The sequence below is a fragment of the Oncorhynchus nerka genome, linkage group LG10 (genome assembly GCF_034236695.1).
Source record: "Oncorhynchus nerka isolate Pitt River linkage group LG10, Oner_Uvic_2.0, whole genome shotgun sequence".
Taxonomy (NCBI): domain Eukaryota; kingdom Metazoa; phylum Chordata; class Actinopteri; order Salmoniformes; family Salmonidae; genus Oncorhynchus; species Oncorhynchus nerka.
Genome location: NC_088405.1, coordinates 96,707,354 through 96,722,870, shown reverse-complemented (window position 1 = coordinate 96,722,870; position 15,517 = coordinate 96,707,354). Strand labels below are relative to the sequence as shown.

The 15,517-nt window shown below is 43.7% G+C and overlaps 1 pseudogene; it reads left to right on the top strand.

Moving 5' to 3' along the window:
• Window positions 1-12,890: 12,890 nt before the first annotated feature.
• The window catches only part of LOC115126376 (serine/threonine-protein kinase TAO1-B-like), a 55,412-nt pseudogene continuing 52,785 nt past the window's right edge, over window positions 12,891-15,517 (top strand).

Genomic DNA, 15,517 nt, shown 5'->3' with positions numbered 1-15,517 from the left:
CATGCTTATAGGAAGGAGCATTGCACCTCAACATGCTTGCTATAGGGAAGGTGCTCTGTAGCCACTTGCCAGGGAAGGAGTACTCAACATGCTTATATAGGGAAGGTACTCCCAGCCTTATTATGGGAAGAATTTACTCCCAAAGCAGCTGCTTAGGGAAGGGTACTCCAGCATGTATGGAGGGGTGCCAAATCGCAGCCACTTTATAAGGTATAACCAGCATGCCGCTAGGAAGGGTACTCGCCCCATGCCTTCGCCCACCAGGGAAGGTACTCAACACTTTAAAAGCATACTCAGGAAGGATTACTCAACAGCAACATGCTTATAAGGGAAGAGGGTACTCTCAGCATGTAAGCATAGGGAAGGTACTCAGCATATAGGAAGGGTCTCAGCAGCCATTGCTTTATCTGGAAGGGGTTCTCCCAAGCATGCTATGAGAGGAGTACTCAGAGCTGCATTATGGAAGGTGCTCTGCAGCTTTGCAAGTAAGTACTATAAACAGGAGGTCCTCAACATGAAAGCATGAGGAAGAATTACATCATAACATGTATTGCTAACAAACAAGGAAGAGTTAACTCACAGCATGCAACTATAGGGAAGGATTACGCTCATTGCCATTATATAGGGAAGAACTTACTCAAGCATGCATTATGCTTTGGGGAAGGGTGCTCAACATGCTTATAGGGAAGGTTAACATCAGAAGCATGACAAGCAATGGGAAGTCCCTCAGCATCTCTACGCCATAAGGAAGGTTATTATCAGTACCTTCACACTTTAAGAGGGAAGTTACTCAGCCATATTCTAATATAGCGCAAGGAAGGTATCAACACATGCTTGAAGGGAAGGGTACTCCAGCATGCCTCATAGGAGGAAGGTGCTCAACATGCCTTATGAGGAAGGAATTATAACACAGCTTCTGCTTATCATAGGGAAGGGTATAACACAGTGTTATGGGAAGGTACTCTTGTGCCTATAAAGGAAGGTATCAACAGTGTTTTTTTTATAGGGAAGAACACTCTTTTTGCCCTTCTATGAGGGAAGGGTACTCCCATGCCATAGGGAAGGTCCCGCCCATGCCACTTATAGGAAAGGTACTCAGCACCGCAGCCACCTGAGAGGATGCATGCCAACTGCATAGGGAGGAATTTATAACACTGCCGCCATGAGAGGGTACTCAACATGCCCATAGGGAAGGTATAGCAACATGCTTGCCAGGAGGTACTCAGCATGCCAGCATATGGAAGATTCACTCTGCCCGCTGCTTTATATGGAAGGTACTCCTTTACATAATTACCTCCATAGGGGAAGAGGAATGCACATCTCTTATATGTACTTGTCCCACTTATAAGGGAAGGTACTCCTTACGCGTATACTTTTCCTGGGAAAATTTTACTCAACTTATGCTTGCAAAGGAAGGGTATCAACATGCTTATATAGAGAATTACTCAACTTTTGTGTGCTTATATAGGAAGATTATCATGTAAGCATCTTACCACCCCATAGGGAAGGTACTCTCCAACATGCCTTATATAGGAAGGGAGTACTCTGCTTCCACTCATTAAGGAAGAGTACTCAGCATGCTTATAGGGAAGAATTTACTCAACATGCTTATATATAAAGGAAAATTACCTCTTCCATACTTCAGGGGAAAGATTATATCTTTTTCTATATATATCAAAAAAAACTATGGGAAGATACTCAACTACATTGCTTATATAAGGAGAAATTACTCATTATTAACACTACTTATAAGGGAAATTTTCTTGTACTTTGCTACTTTAGAGGAAGAGTACTCTGGCATAACACATAGGAAGAGGTGCTCGACATACTTACCAGGAAGGTACTCAAAACACTACAGCGTGCAACAATCAAACACTTGCTGGGAAGAGGTTGCTCTGGCGACAACCCACAAACAAACGCCTGGGGAGGAGGAGAAAGGTACTCTTATACTTATATCAGAAGGGTACTAACACCCAGCATAGGAAGGGTACTCAACAGCATGCTTACCTGGGGGAAGGGTGCTCCAACATGCTAAGCAGGAAGGGTACTCACGCCTGCTGCCTTTATAAGGGAAGGGTACTCAGCGCCCGCCTATGCGGAAGAGTACTCAACATGTCCAACTACTGGAAGGGTGCTTTCAGCATGCTTAACAAGGAAGGTACTAACAGCTAATGCTTATGCCATGGAAGGAATTACTCGACATGCCTATAGGAAGGGTCTCTCCAGCATGCTGAGCTATAGGGAAGGGTGCTCAGCGTGCTTACGGGGAAGGGTAGCTGCAACATGCTCACACAGCGGAAGGGTGCTCCAGCATGCATATGGGGAAGGAGTGCACTCTCCAAACATGCATTATACCCAGGGGAAGGCCCCACTCAGCAACGCACGGAAAGGGAAGGGTACTCCAACATGCTTATAGGGAAGGGTGCACAACATGCTTACTAGGACCGGTACTCAGCCTGCTTATAGGGAAGAATTTACTCAACATGCTTATAGGGAAGGGGTCACTCAGCATGCTTATATAGGGAAGGAAGGTACTCAAGCATGCCTTATAGCAAGAATTACTCAACATGTGCACAGGGAGAGATTACTCATGTTCATGCCCACTTATAGGGAAGGGGAACTCACAACATGCTTATTAAGTATAGGGAAAGAAAATGCTCAACATGCAGCATATGGGAAGGGTACTCAGCATGCTTATAAATGGAAGGGTACTCAGCACCCCGCCCTCTGGGAAGAGGGTTACTCAGCAGCTAGCTTCCACTCTGGGAAAGGGTACCTCCAGCATGCCATATGGGCACCAGGAAGTACCTCAACGTGCTTGCCGGGAAAGGGTACTCAACGATGTACCCGCGCTTGCAGGGTACTCAGGCAGCATGCGATAACGTATAGGGAAGGGTGCATCGACTATGCTGTGCCTAAAGGGAAGGGTACCTCAGCATGCCTGCCTCAGAGGAAGAAATTGCACTACAAGCACAGTAAAAACACCGGGAAGGGTACTCAACGCTAGTCCTATATCAGGAAGGGCATCTCAGCCCTTGCTTTGCCCCATATAAGGAAGTGTGTACTCAACACTGCTTATAGGAAGGTACTCAGCCACGCAAAACACTGCTGAGGAAGGGTTACTCAACATGCTTATATAGGAAGAATTAGCTCAACGACGCTTTATATAGGGAAAGGGTTTACTCAGCATGCTAATACGGAAGTTATACGCCTTATATAGGGAAGGGACTACTCGCAACGTGCCCATATGAAAGGGAAGGGTACTCAGGCACTAGCCCATAGGGAAGGGCACTCAACATTGCCCTATATGGGGAAGAATTTACTTTCCATATCATGCATATTATAGGGAAGAATTTACTCCATTTTGCATGCTTATGAGGGAGGGGATGTACTCCAGCTTATGCCCCACCAGAGGGTACTCTAAGCATGCTTATAGGAAGGGTTGCTCGCCAGCCGCTGCCTTTACCAGGGAGGGTACTCAAGCGCTGCCCAAACCTTATATAAGGAAGAAGGTACTAACAATGCATGCTTTATAAGAGGAAGGGTACTCAACATGCTTATAGGGAAGGGTACTCAGCATGTTTATAGGGAAGGGTACTCAACATGCTTATAGGGAAGGGTACTCAACATGCTTATAGGAAGGGTACTCAGCATGCTTATAGGGAAGGGTACTCAGCATGTGCTTATAGGGAAGGGTACTCAACATGCTTATAGGGAAGGGTACTCAGCATGCTTATAGGGAAGGGTACTCAGCATGCTTATAGGGGAAGGGTACTCAGCATGTTATAGGGAAGGGTACTCAACATGCTTATATAGGGAAGGGTACTCAGCATGCTTATATAGGGAAGGGTACTCAGCATGCTTATAGGGAAGGGTACTCAACATGCTTATAGGGTACTCAACATGCTTATAGGGAAGGGTACTCAACATGCTTATAGGGAAGGGTACTCAAGGGAAGGGTACCATGCTTATATAGGGAAGGGTACTCAACATGCTTATAGGGAAGGGTACTCAGCATGCTTATAGGGAAGGGTACTCAGCATGCTTATAGGGAAGGGTACTCAACATGCTTATAGGGAAGGGTACTCAGCATGCTTATAGGGATGGGTACTAAGCATGCTTATAGGGAAGGGTACTCAACATGCTTATAGGGAAGGGTACTCAACATGCTTATAGGGAAGGGTACTCAACATGCTTATAGGAAGGGTACTCAACATGCTTATAGGGAAGGGTACTCAACATGCTTATAGGGAAGGGCACTAACATGCTTATAGGAAGGGTTCTCAACATGCTTATAGAAGGGTACTCAGCATGCTTATAGGGAAGGGTACTCAACATGCTTATAGGAAGGGTACTCAACATGCTTATAGGGAAGGGTACTCAAACATGCTTATATAGGAAGGGTACTCAGCATGCTTATAGGGAAGGGTACTCAACATGCTTATATAGGAAGGGTACTCAGCATGCTTATAGGGAAGGGTACTCAACATGCTTATAGGGAAGGGTACTCAGCATGCTTATAGGGAAGGGTACTAACATGCTTATAGGGAAGGGTACTCAACATGCTTATAGGGAAGGGTACTCAGCATGCTTATAGGGAAGGGTACTCAACATGCTTATAGGAAGGGTACTCAGGCATGCTTATATAGGGAAGGGTACTCAACATGCTTATAGGGAAGGGTACTCAACATGCTTATATAGGGAAGGGTACTCAACATGCTTATAGGAAGGGTACTCAACATGCTTATATAGGGAAGGGTACTCAACATGCTTATAGGGAAGGGTACTCAAACATGCTTATAGGGAAGGGTACTCAGCATGCTTATAGGGAAGGGTACTCAACATGCTTATAGGGAAGGGTACTCAACATGCTTATAGGGAAGGGTACTAACATGCTTATAGGGAAGGGTACTCAACATGCTTATAGGGAAGGGTACTCAACATGCTTATAGGGAAGGGTACTCAACATGCTTATAGGGAAGGTACTCAGCATGCTTATAGGGAAGGGTACTCAACATGCTTATATAGGGAAGGGTACTAACATAATTATATAGGAAGGTACTCAGCATGCTTATAGGGAAGGGTACTCAACATGCTTATAGGAAGGGTACTCAACATGCTTATAGGGAAGGGTACTCAACATGCTTATATAGGGAAGGGTACTCAACATGCTTATATAGGAAGGGTACTCAGCATGCTTATAGGGAAGGGTACTCAACATGCTTATATAGGGAAGGGTAAACTCAACATGATATAGGAAGGGTACTCAACATGCTTATATAGGGAAGGGTACTCAACATGCTTATATAGGAAGGGTACTCAAACATGCTTATAGGGAAGGGTACTCAACATGCTTATAGGGAAGGGTACTCAACATGCTTATAGGGAAGGGTACTCAACATGCTTATAGGGAAGGGTACTAACATGCTTATAGGAAGGGTACTCAGCATGCTTATATAGGGAAGGTACTCAACATGCTTATAGGGAAGGGTACTCAACATGCTTATAGGGAAGGGTACTCAACATGCTTATAGGGAAGGGTACTCAACATGCTTATATAGGAAGGGTACTCAGCATGCTTATAGGGAAGGGTACTCAACATGCTTATAGGGAAGGGTACTCAACATGCTTATAGGGAAGGGTACTCAAACATGCTTATAGGGAAGGGTACCAACATGCTTATAGGGAAGGGTACTCAACATGCTTATAGGGAAGGGTACTCAACATGCTTATAGGGAAGGGCTCAACATGCTTATAGGGAAGGGTATAGCATGCTTATAGGGAAGGGTACTCAACATGCTTATAGGGAAGGGTACTCAACATGCTTTATAGGGAAGGGTACTCAACATGCTTATAGGGAAGGGTACTCAACATGCTTATAGGGAAGGGTACTCAACATGCTTATAGGAAGGGTACTCAACATGCTTATAGGGAAGGGTACTCAACATGCTTATAGGAAGGGTACTCAACATGCTTATAGGGAAGGGTACTCAGCATGCTTATAGGAAGGGTACTCAACATGCTTTATAGGGAAGGGTACTCAGCATGCTTATAGGGAAGGGTACTCAGCATGCTTATATAGGGAAGGGTACTCAGCATGCTTATAGGGAAGGGTACTCAGCATGCTTATAGGAAGGGCACTCAGCATGCTTATATAGGGAAGGGTACTCAGCATGCTTATAGGGGAAGGGTACCAACATGCTTATAGGGAAGGGTACTAACATGCTTATAGGGAAGGGTACTCAACATGCTTATAGGGAAGGGTACCAACATGCTTATAGGGAAGGGTACTCAACATGCTTATAGGGAAGGGTACTCAACATGCTTATATAGGAAGGGTACCAACATGCTTATAGGGAAGGGTACTCAACATGCTTATATAGGGAAGGGTACTCAACATGCTTATAGGGAAGGGTACTCAACATGCTTATAGGGAAGGGTACTCAACATGCTTATAGGGGAAGGGTACTCAACATGCTTATATAGGGAAGGGTACCAGCATGCTTATAGGGAAGGGTACTCAACATGCTTATAGGGGAAGGGTAGCATGGGGAAGGGCACCAACATGCTTATAGGGAAGGGTACTCAACATGCTTATATAGGGAAGGGTACTCACATGCTTATAGGAAGGGTACAACATGCTTATAGGAAGGGTACTCAACATGCTTATAGGGAAGGGTACTCAGCATGCTTATAGGGAAGGGTACTCAACATGCTTATAGGGAAGGGTACTCAACATGCTTATAGGGAAGGGCACTAAGTATGCTTATAGGGAAGGGTACTCAACATGCTTATAGGAAGGGTACTAACATGCTTATATATAAATATAGGGAAGGGTACTAAATACGCTTATAGGGAAGGGTACTCAACATGCTTATATAGGGAAGGGTACTCAACATGCTTATAGGGAAGGGTACTCAACATGCTTATAGGGAAGGGTACTCAGCATGCTTATAGGGAAGGGTAGGGCATCAACATGCTTATAGGGAAGGGTACTCAACATGCTTATAGGGAAGGGTACTCAGCATGCTTATAGGGAAGGGTACTCAACATGCTTATAGGGAAGGGTACTCAACATGCTTATAGGGAAGGGTACTCAACATGCTTATATAGGGAAGGGTACTCAACATGCTTATAGGGAAGGGCATCAGCATAATTATATAGGGAAGGGTACTCAGCATGGTTATATAGGGAAGGGTACTCAACATGCTTATAGGGAAGGGTACTCAACATGCTTATAGGGAAGGGTACTCAACATGCTTATATAGGGAAGGGTACTCAACATGCTTATATAGGGAAGGGTACTCAACAGTTTATAGGGAAGGGTATCAACATGCTTATATAGGGAAGGGTACTCTAACATGTTTATAGGGAAGGGTACTCTGCATGCTTATAGGGAAGGGTACTCAACATGCTTTATATAGGGAAGGGTACTCAACATGCTTATAGGGAAGGGTACTCAACATGCTTATAGGGAAGGGTACTAACATGCTTATATAGGAAGGGTACTCAACATGCTTATATAGGAAGGGTACTCAACATGCTTATAGGAAGGGCACTACAACATGCTTATAGGGAAGGGAATTAAAAATATGCTTATAGGAAGGGTACTCAACATGCTTATAGGGAAGGGTACCAACATGCTTATAGGGAAGGGTACTCAACATGCTTATAGGGAAGGGTACTCAACATGCTTATAGGGAAGGGTACTCAACATGCTTATAGGGAAGGGTACTCAACATGCTTATAGGGAAGGGTACTCAGCATGCTTATAGGGAAGGGTACTCAACATGCTTATAGGGAAGGGTACTCAACATGCTTAGGAAGGGTACTCAACATGCTTATAGGGAAGGGTACTCAACATGCTTATAGGGAAGGGTACTCAACATGCTTATAGGGAAGGGGCACTAAACATGCAACATGCTTATAGGAAGGGTACTCAACATGCTTATAGGGAAGGGTACTCAACATGCTTATAGGGAAGGGCACTCAACATGCATAGGGAAGGGTACTTGCTTATAGGAAGGGTACTCAACATGCTTATAGGGAAGGTACCAGCATGCTTATAGGGAAGGGTACTCAGCATGCTTATAGGGAAGGGTACTCAGCATGCTTATAGGGAAGGGTACTCAACATGCTTATATAGGGAAGGGTACTCAGCATGCTTATATATAGGGAAGGGTACTAACATGCTTATATAGGAAGGGTACAGTCAACATGCTTATAGGGAAGGGTACTCAGCATGCTTATAGGGAAGGGTACTCAACATGCTTATAGGGAAGGGTACCCAACATGCTTATAGGGAAGGGTACTCAACATGCTTATAGGAAGGGTACTCAACATGCTTATATAGGGAAGGGTACTCAACATGCTTATAGGGAAGGGTACTCAGCATGCTTATAGGGAAGGGTACTCAACATGCTTATAGGGAAGGGTACTCAACATGCTTATAGGAAGGGTACTCAGCATGCTTATAGGGAAGGGTACTCAACATGCTTATAGGGAAGGGTACTCAACATGCTTATATAGGGAAGGGTACTCAACATGCTTATAGGGAAGGGTACTCAACATGCTTATAGGGGAAGGGTACTCAGCATGCTTATAGGGAAGGGTACTCAACATGCTTATAGGGAAGGGTACCTCAACATGCTTATAGGGAAGGGTACTCAGCATGCTTATAGGGAAGGGTACTCAACATGCTTATAGGGAAGGGTACTCAACATGCTTATAGGGAAGGGTACTCAACATGCTTATATAGGGGAAGGGTACTCTAGCATGCTTATAGGGAAGGGTACTCAACATGCTTATAGGGAAGGGTACTCAGCATGCTTATAGGGAAGGGTACTCAACATGCTTATAGGGAAGGGTACTCAACATGCTTATAGGAAGGGTACTCCATGCTTATAGGGGAAGGGTACTCAGCATGCTTATAGGGAAGGGTACTCAACATGCTTATAGGGGAAGGGTACTCAGCATGCTTATATAGGGAAGGGTACTCAACATGCTTATAGGAAGGGTACTCAACATGCTTATATAGGGAAGGGTACTAACATGCTTATAGGGAAGGGTACTCAACATGCTTATATAGGGAAGGGTACTCAACATGTTTATAGGGAAGGGTACATGCTTATAGGGAAGGGTACTCAACATGCTTATAGGGAAGGGTACTCAACATGCTTATAGGGAAGGGTACTCAACATGCTTATAGGGAAGGGTACTCAACATGCTTATAGGGAAGGGTACTCAACATGCTTATAGGGAAGGGTACCAACATGCTTATAGGGGAAGTACCAACATGCTTATAGGGAAGGGTACTCAACATGCTTATAGGGAAGGGTACTTCAAGATGCTTATAGGGGAAGGGTACTCAGCATGCTTATAGGGAAGGGTACTCAACATGCTTATATAGGGAAGGTACTCAACATAATTATATAGGGAAGGGTACTCAGCATGCTTATAGGGAAGGGTACTCAACATGCTCATAGGGAAGGGTACTCAACATGCTTATATAGGAAGGGTACTCAGCATGCTTATATAGGGAAGGGTACTAACATGCTTATATAGGAAGGGTACTCAGCATGCTTATAGGGAAGGGTACTAGCATGCTTATATAGGAAGGGTATCAACATGCTTATATAGGGAAGGGTACTCAACATGCTTATATAGGAAGGGTACTCAACATGCTTATAGGGAAGGGTACTCAACATGCTTATAGGGAAGGGTACCAACATGCTTATAGGGAAGGGTACTCAACATGCTTATAGGGAAGGGTACTCAACATGCTTATAGGGAAGGGTACTCAACATGCTGATAGGGAAGGGTACTCAACATGCTTATAGGGAAGGGTACTCAGCATGCTTATAGGGAAGGGTACTCAACATGCTTATAGGGAAGGGTACTCAACATGCTTATATAGGAAGGGTACTCAACATGCTTATAGGGAAGGGTACTCAACATGCTTATATAGGGAAGGGTACTCAACATGCTTATAGGGAAGGGTACTCAACATGCTTATAGGGAAGGGTACCAACATGCTTATAGGAAGGGTACTCAACATGCTTATAGGGAAGGGTACTCAACATGCTTATAGGGAAGGGTACTAACATGCTTATAGGGAAGGGTACTCAACATGCTTAGGGGGAAGGGTACTCAACATGCTTATAGGAAGGGTACTCAACATTGCTTATAGGGAAGGGTACTCAGCATGCTTATAGGGAAGGGTACTCAACATGCTTATAGGGAAGGGTACTCAACATAATTATAGGGGAAGGCACTCCAGCATGCTATAGGGAAGGGTACTCAACATGCTTATAGGAAGGGTACTCAACATAATTAGCATGCTTATAGGGAAGGGTACTCAAACATGCTTATATAGGGAAGGGTACTCAACATGCTTATAGGGAAGGGTACTCAGCATGCTTATAGGGAAGGGTACTCAACATGCTTATATAGGGAAGGGTACTCAGCATGATAGGGAAGGGTACTTGCTTATATAGGGAAGGGTACTCAACATGCTTATAGGGAAGGGTACTCAAATATGCTTATATAGGAAGGTATCTAAGATGCTTTATAGGAAGGGTACTCAACATGCTTATAGGGAAGGGTACTCAACATGCTTATATAGGGAAGGGTACTCAACATGCTTATAGGAAGGGTACTCAACATGCTTATAGGAAGGGTACTCAACATGCTTATAGGAAGGGTACTCAACATGCTTATATAGGAAGGGTATCAAATATGCTTATAGGGAAGGGTACTCAGCATGCTTATAGGGAAGGGTATCAACATGCTTATAGGGAAGGGTACTCAACATGCTTATAGGGAAGGGTACTCAACATGCTTATAGGAAGGGTACTCAACATGCTTATAGGGAAGGGTACTCAACATGCTTATAGGGAAGGGTACTCAACATGCTTATAGGGAAGGGTACTCAACATGCTTATAGGGAAGGGTACTCAACATGCTTATAGGGAAGGGTCCTCAACATGCTTATAGGGAAGGGTACTGCTTATAGCATGCTTATAGCTAAGGGTACTCAACATGCTGAGTAGGGAAGGGTAGTCAGCATGCTTATAGGGAAGGGTACTCAGCATGCTTATAGGGAAGGGTAGTCAACATGCTTATAGGGAAGGGTACTCAGCATGCTTATAGGGAAGGGTACTCAACATGCTTATAGGGAAGGGTACTCAACATGCTTATAGGAAGGGTACTCAACATGCTTATAGGGAAGGGTACTCAAACATGCTTATAGGGAAGGGTACTCAACATGCTTATAGCTTATATAGGGAAGGGTACTCAACATGCTTATAGGGAAGGGTACTCAACATGCTTATAGGGAAGGGTACTCAACATGCTTATAGGGAAGGGTACTCAACATGCTTATAGGGAAGGGTACTCAACATGCTTATAGGAAGGGTACTCAACATGCTTATAGGGAAGGGTACTCAACATGCTTATAGGGAAGGGTACTCAACATGCTTATTACTCAACATGCTTAGGAAGGGTACTCAACATGCTTATAGGGAAGGGTACTCAACATGCTTATAGGGAAGGGTACTCAACATGCTTATAGGGAAGGGTACTCACATGCTTATAGGGAAGGGTACTCAACATGCTTATAGGGAAGGGTACTCAACATGCTTATAGGGAAGGGTACTCAACATGCTTATAGGGGAAGGGTACTCAGCATGCTTATAGGGAAGGGTACTCAACATGCTTATAGGGAAGGGTACTCAACATGCTTATAGGGAAGGGTACTCAACATGCTTATAGGGAGGGGTACTCAGCATGCTTATAGGGAAGGGTACTCAACATGCTTATATAGGGAAGGGTACTCAACATGCTTATAGGGAAGGGTACTCAACATGCTTATAGGGAAGGGTACTCAACATGCTTATATAGGGAAGGGTACTCAACATGCTTATAGGGAAGGGTACTCAGCATGCTTATAGGGAAGGGTACTCAACATGCTTATAGGAAGGGTACTCAGCATGCTTATAGGGAAGGGTACTCAACATGCTTATATAGGGAAGGGTACTCAGCATGCTTATAGGGAAGGGTACTCAGCATGCTTATAGGGAAGGGTACTCAACATGCTTATATAGGGAAGGGTACTCAACATGCTTATAGGGAAGGGTACTCAACATGCTTATAGGGAAGGGTACTCAACATGCTTGGCACTGACACAAGTAACATATGATTGGTTGAAATAAATATATAGTAAGAAGGGTTAGGGGGGGGGGTTGGACACCTAATATTTGTATCTCAAACAAACCGTTTAAAAATGCTTTCTACTTCCTCATAAAGGATGACGTTATCCTCCTGAGGAAGTGGAGCCGGCCAATCAGCGGTCTACTCCCATGAATATTTTTAATGACCGGTATACGCCCACACCATTCCAACACAGAAAAGCTGCTTTCAACATACTTAATTACAATTTTGGGGAATTAAAACGATTTCACTCATATTGTAATTAATTATAGACCATATTTCATAGAAATCTAGAAAACTAGACAGTTACTGTAAAGGTTGAGTTTAGGGGGGAAATGCAAAAATAACGGATTTAAACTGTATAACTAATCAATCCACCATAGTACCAGGTCATGTAATGATTAAAAACAAAACAAAATGGCTGAATAAGATATTTGGCTACAGAAGTGCCATTTCTTACCAATCTCTACAGTCTACAGGGGGGCAGCAAAGTTAAAGCTAATTTCCTACAATTCTACACATTTTGCAATTGATTATGACAATTGTTCATATGTTTTTTCGGGGGCATGTCCCCCCATCCACCAGCTGCAATTTCGCCTATGCTGTCATTATAACCAACTATGAGTTCCTCTCTACCACACCTCCTCCGCCCTACCGGTGGGGACCCAGATTGCGAAGCTTGACTAGATGGTTCCGGAGGGGGTGGGTGGATAGGGGACGGTAACTTCAGCACCCACCCGGTGGGAACCCAGATTACGGAGGTTGACTAGATGGTTCCGGAGGGGGTGGGTGGATAGCGGACGGTAACTTCAGCACCCTACCGGTGGGAAACAGCGACAAGGCCATTCAAGGGAAAATCTTGTGGCCAAAAGGGCACACTAATAATACGGGTTGGAACTAAGGTCTGACTGTCACCTTTCAGTTTTAACAGAGTTATTATTTTTTTTGCATGTTTTTTTGTGACATATTTAGCCCGGTGATTGTCAGGAGGAGGGTGAAGTCTCACAGCCGCCATTTTTGGAAACGGACTAGGAGGGAATAGAGAACTTTCATTATCTAACTCGTTGGGGGGGGGGGGGTTTGTTTATTTTTTTTATACCAAGAAATCTTTAGTATATATATATTTTTCCAATACCTCGAATGACCTGTTATTCTGTACACACGTTAACACAAGTTTTTATTTTATTTTTTTACGGTGGACAACACACAAAGAGTCGGTATCGTACAACCTGGAGGAAAAAAGGTCCAATCTGTCGCTTTCTCTCCGGTTCTACCTGAACCTGGACTCTGATCGGTAAGTGTCGGGTTGTAGATTCAAGCCACAATCTTTAGTAGTGTGGTGAGAAAATGTTTATCTGGTTAGCAGCTATTATTATTATTTATTAGCTATTATGGTTAGCCTATTTAGCTAATGTATCATTGATAACGATACGATAGTCAACTAGGACGCCTATAATGTGGATTTAAGCAACTTGACAAACTCGGTTCTAGTTATTCGGGTATGGCTTCCTTTGTACGCTTGTATATTCATGCTGGCTGGTTTGTGAGTCGTATTCCTCATGTTCTGTGTGTTGACATTGCGTAACATTCTGACTCGACAAGCTCTTCTCTCTTGGCCCTGACTGTGCCTGTTCGCCAGTGTTGCTTACTCAAATGGTGACAGAATGTACTTAAGAGATTTTGTTTTGCCATTATGTTTTTTTCATTTGTTAGATAATGACAAGTTGGCAACGACTCCCGTTTTCTGTCCTTCCTGCTGTACACCCATGTGGAGTGTTGGGAATGATGATGCAATATATTATTGCGTTTTATAAACAACATTGTATTTAAGCACTTAGCTTTCTATGAGTCTGAATGTACTGTACAGTAGGCTATATCACAGCCGGTGGTATTAGCTAGTTATCAACAAACTAAGAAGGCCTCGCCTGCAATGAATGATTGAATCGTCCATCACTAGACTAGTGAGAGTTTAGCTACATGGGTTGTAGCTATTTTAAATGTTTTTGTAAACAAACACATTATTAAACAATGCAAGGATAGTGGGTTTGATTCTCCATACATAAAATATACGAGCGCATGACTGTACTTCGCTTTGGATAAAAGCGTCTGCTAAATGATCTATTGAATGATTTGAAACGGCGCGTCGGGCCGTTGAACTAATTCAACCTACATCAGTAAATTAGTTGTTTAATAACTGCCCCCCCACTGGGAACGGAATAACGTGGTAATGAACTACAATGACCATAATCCATTGTGTATAACATAGTTCTTGACTTGATTTCTCAAGTGGATTAATAAGATTTCTCTCTAGAGATCCTCCTGCGCGTTGTCGTGGAGGGGGCCGACTAATTGACTGATATCGGTTCAATTACTTGATTTCCACGTAGCTTGTTCTTTTTCCCCGTGAGCAGGGCTATAAAAATATATAAAAAAAAAATCCCCGTTCCCCGCCTCAGACCTGGTCACTGTTGGCACACTGACTGTGACTGTACTATAGTCTATTGGACTCATACAGCCTCCTCTCTCTCCCAGCCAGAGCCGGACCCCCCCCACACCGTTAAAATAACATAAAATGGATCAGAAATGCAGTGTAGACATTGTTAATGTTGTACATTTGTATTTATTTAACCAGGTAGGCTAGTTGAGAACAAGTTCTCATTTACAACTGCGACCTGGCCAAGATAAAGCAAAGCAGTGTGACACAGACAACAACACAGAGTTACACATGGAGTAAACAATAAACAAGTCAATAACACAGTAGAAAAAAAGAAAGTCTATATACATTATGTGCAAAAGGCATGAGGAGGTAGGCAATAAATAGGCCATAGGAACGAATAATTACAATTTAGCAGATTAACACTGGAGTGATAAATGAGCAGATGATGATGTGCAAGTAGAGATACTGGTGTGCAAAAGAGCAGAAAAGTAAATAAAAACAGTATGGGGATGAGGTAGGTAAATTGGGTGGGCTATTTACAGATGGGCTATGTACAGCTGCAGCGATCGGTTAGCTGCTCAGATAGCAGATGTTTAAAGTTGGTGAGGGAGATAAATGTCTCAAACTTCAGTGATTTTTGCAATTCGTTCCAGTCACTGGCAGCAGAGAACCGGACGGAACGGAGGCCAAATGAGGTGTTGGCTTTGGGGATGATCAGTGAGATACACCTGCTGGAGCGCGTGCTACGGGTGGGTGTTGTTATCGTGACCAGTGAGCTGAGATAAGGTGGAGCTTTACCTAGCATAGACTTATAGATGACCTGGAGCCAGTGGGTCTGGCGACCAATATGTAGCAAGAGCCAGCCGACTA